Raw genomic sequence first — 3,400 nt, 5'->3', positions numbered from 1 at the left:
TGATGAACCTTTTCTGATATGTTTCTTTGCCATTTTTCCCTCTTCTTCTGAGAAGTCTCTCCTTAGATCCTCTGCCCATTTGGTGGTTGGTTTATTAGTTTTGGGAGGGGTAGTTTCCTGAGATCCATGTATACATTGAAAATTAGCCCTTTGTCTGATGTATTGCAGGTAAAAATCTTTCCCAATTTGTTGGCTGTCTTTTTAGTTTACTGCCTATTTCCCTAGCCTGTGTAGGTTTTTTCCTTTGATGTAGTCCCATTTGTTGTATCTCTTTCCTATCTGTTGTGCCCCTGGGATTCTATTCAGGAAGTTCCTGCCAGTACCTATAAGTTCTTTTTTTTAAATTATTGTATTAATGGTAAAAACATTATTTGCTTTTATAAATACATCGCAAGACAAAACTTTTCAAAAATACTTTCCCCACCAAAAAAAATTTAAAAAATAAAGGAAAGCTTGTAATAGGTAGGCAGACTGTCTTGAGACCTGTTTTTGTTCTTAAGGAGAGCAGTGTAGGGCAGGACAATCGCCACACCCCAAACACTGCCATGGGTTTGGCCTTGGGGATAGAAAAGCCCAGCCTGGACTGAGTGTCCTCTCCGTGTCACGGCCATAGTTACACCTTCTAGTATCTATAACACTATCTAGGATTATCTAGTATGGATCTTGTTATAATGGGGCTATGCTGTATACAATGTTAACCATTGAGAACATATCTCTCTCTCTGCATATATGTGTGAATTATAAAGTATAAGTTGGACTCCAAGTTCAACGAACACAAGTTATTCTCTATGTGTTCCCAGTGTCCCTATGAGGCTCTCTCAACAAGCTGTTCATCTTTCCTGTTTAGATAACATTAAACACCATTGTTTTGTTAGGTCAAGAATAAAGATGAGGGGTGAAAATAAACTTTTGCCTTTAAATAGCTTAGTATCCTCAACCCCAAACTATGAGTTAATTTAGAAAACATTTTGTTGTTATTGTTGTCTCCAGAGTGATTACTCCATCACTGGTGAGGCCTGTGAGGTGTGGGTACATTCCCAGCCTTCCCCATGCCTTGCTGGACCACAGCCAAGGCAACCCTCGGCCTTCCACTGGGCTCCATCCTTGAAAAGCTGCCTGATGGAGGGAGGTCAGAAAGATCTGCATTTACAAGTTTCCCAGAATGTGCTAGAACTTTTTGGTCAGTTTTATAGAACTTTCTTGGTCAGTTAAGATTCCACCTCAATCTCTCTAGTATTTTCCAAGCAGATCAGGTCACTTGCAGAAAATGAAGAAGCTTTGTCGTCCAGGGTTCCAAGCCTTGGAATCAAAGTTAGGACCAGGATGGCCAGGGGTCTCGTGTATGGTAGAGATGGCCAGGTGACTGGAGTTTCTGACTTTCCTGTTCTCCATGAGGCCTGAGCAGGGTGGAGGGCAACGAGGAGGTGTCTTCTACAATAGCCACTGAAGTGAGGGGGGCAGAAGGTCAGGTGTTCCAGTGGGCAGATGTGGAGAGGATTCTAGAAGGGGATCAAGTCCGCTGCTTTGGGCAGGAGTATCAGTTATTTTTACAGAAAGAAACAGAGAAATTAATTTTCTTTTCTGACTATTGAAAACTGAAAAGATGCTCAAGTTTACCATTTAAAGGAACAATAGACATTTCAAAAATCTGTCTAAACTTTGGTTTTCTTTAAAAAAAAAACACACACAAAAAACCAGTTCATCACAAAAAGAAATATAAGTTGAAGCTGTAGCCAGGTGTTTTTCTGTCCGTGGCAGTGTTTTGTGCAAAGTAAAGCGTATTGGAGCTCCAATTTAACTGATGCAGTGGGGTTTACTGGCTCTGCATGCCGAAGCAGTGCATGTCGTGCATGCCCTTGCTGTCCCAGCCTGGGAGGGGCTGACCATACTTGTCCACGCACCAGCAGAAGCCCCGCTTTCTGCCTTTGGAGGGGCAACAATGCTTCTTCTTATAAAGTCCTTTCTTGTCGCAGTTGGGGATGTGCACACCCCTAGGACTCAGCACATTGAGGAACTTCAGGTGATTCAGGGTATCTTCCATCTCTCTAAGGCAGGGACCATATTCTGTCTCCCGTTTGGACTCTGAGGAGAAGTTCTGGGTGTCCGTGTTCTGGGACTCATAGTCGACTTTGTAGCGCTGGCTGTCCTTCACGTGACCTTTCTTGATGGTGTCTAGATATGAATGAATGGAATGATACTTGGAGTCAGACACCCTATGTGTGCTGGGCGGGGCATGGCTCTCCATGCTCCCCGTGCCTCGGTCCTCCTCCGACTCACTAGCATTTCCTGAGGCAGAGGGCACAGGCAGCAGGTTGGTGCTCAGGCGGCCAGGGGACGCTGGCATTGGCGCAGAACCCCCGGCCGTCCAGCAGCGCCTGCAGGAGGCGTGGCTCGGCCCGTGGCAGCTGGCAGCTGAGCCCCAAGTTGCAGCATTCGGAGTAGACATGACATAGCTGGCCCTCGCGCAGCGCTCAGTTCAAGCAGCAGCCACAGCCTGGCTCGCGCACCAGCTCTGCACACGTGGGTGTGGCAGGCGGAGGCATGCACTGGGCCAGGGAGTTCGCATCACAGGGCTCTCAGCGCACTAAGGGGCCATTTCACAGGCGGCCCATGGAGCAGGGCCAGTGCGGTGAGCAGAGCTGCCCAGAGCGCGGGGTGCGCCCAATGCATGGAGCCTGTTGCAGGGGCCAACTGGAGTAAGCGGTTATCAGGTCGAGGCACGCAGTGCGAGATTGCGGGATCTGGAGTGCAACTGCTAGGCGTGCAGCTGCCCAGCTCGCACCTCAGTACCTATAAGTTCTAATGTCACCCTTATTCTGTCTTATAGTAGTTTGGCTGATTTTAATGTAGTTAATCCATTTTGACTTGATGTTAGTGGAAGCAGAGATCCACTTCTAGTTTTCTGCCTATGAATGTCCAGTTTTCCCAACACCAATAGTTGAAGAAGCTATGATGCGTGTGTAAGTGTGGTGTGTGTGTGTGTGTGTGTGTGTGTGTGTGTGTGTGTGTGTGTGTGTGTGTGTGTATGTGTGTGTCAGTGTGTGTGTGTGTGTGTGTCGGTCGTGGGGCTTGAACTCTGGGCCTCAGCATTTCATCTTCAGGCTAGTTCTTAAACCACAGTTCCACTTCCCATTTTCTTGTGGTTTATTGGAGCTAAGAGTCTCACTGACTTCCCTGGCCCTGCTGGCTTTCAACAACCATCCTCAGATCTCAGCCTCTGAGTAGCTAGGATTAAAGGCATGAGCCAAGGGCATCCGGCAAGGCTATGTTTTTTTTTTTTTTTTCACATTACATCTTTCGCTCTTTTGCCGAATATCAGATGATTGTAAGTATGTAGTTTTATTTCTGGTTCTTTTCATCTTTTTTAATATGTTTTTTATTGTAAAAATAATGTACAAAG

At 46.2% G+C, this 3,400-nt stretch overlaps 1 pseudogene; it reads right to left on the bottom strand.

Annotated features, from left to right (window-relative positions):
* Positions 1-1,735: 1,735 nt before the first annotated feature.
* On the bottom strand, positions 1,736-2,670 carry LOC138830048 (insulin-like growth factor-binding protein 3 pseudogene; annotated as a pseudogene).
* Between the last annotated feature and the right edge of the window lie 730 nt (positions 2,671-3,400).

The sequence above is a fragment of the Dipodomys merriami genome, unplaced genomic scaffold (genome assembly GCF_024711535.1).
Source record: "Dipodomys merriami isolate MVZ:Mamm:240054 unplaced genomic scaffold, mDipMer1.0.p SCAF_181, whole genome shotgun sequence".
NCBI lineage: Eukaryota > Metazoa > Chordata > Mammalia > Rodentia > Heteromyidae > Dipodomys > Dipodomys merriami.
The sequence above is the reverse complement of the archived record's forward strand: the minus strand, read 5'-3'. Positions and strand labels throughout refer to the sequence as shown.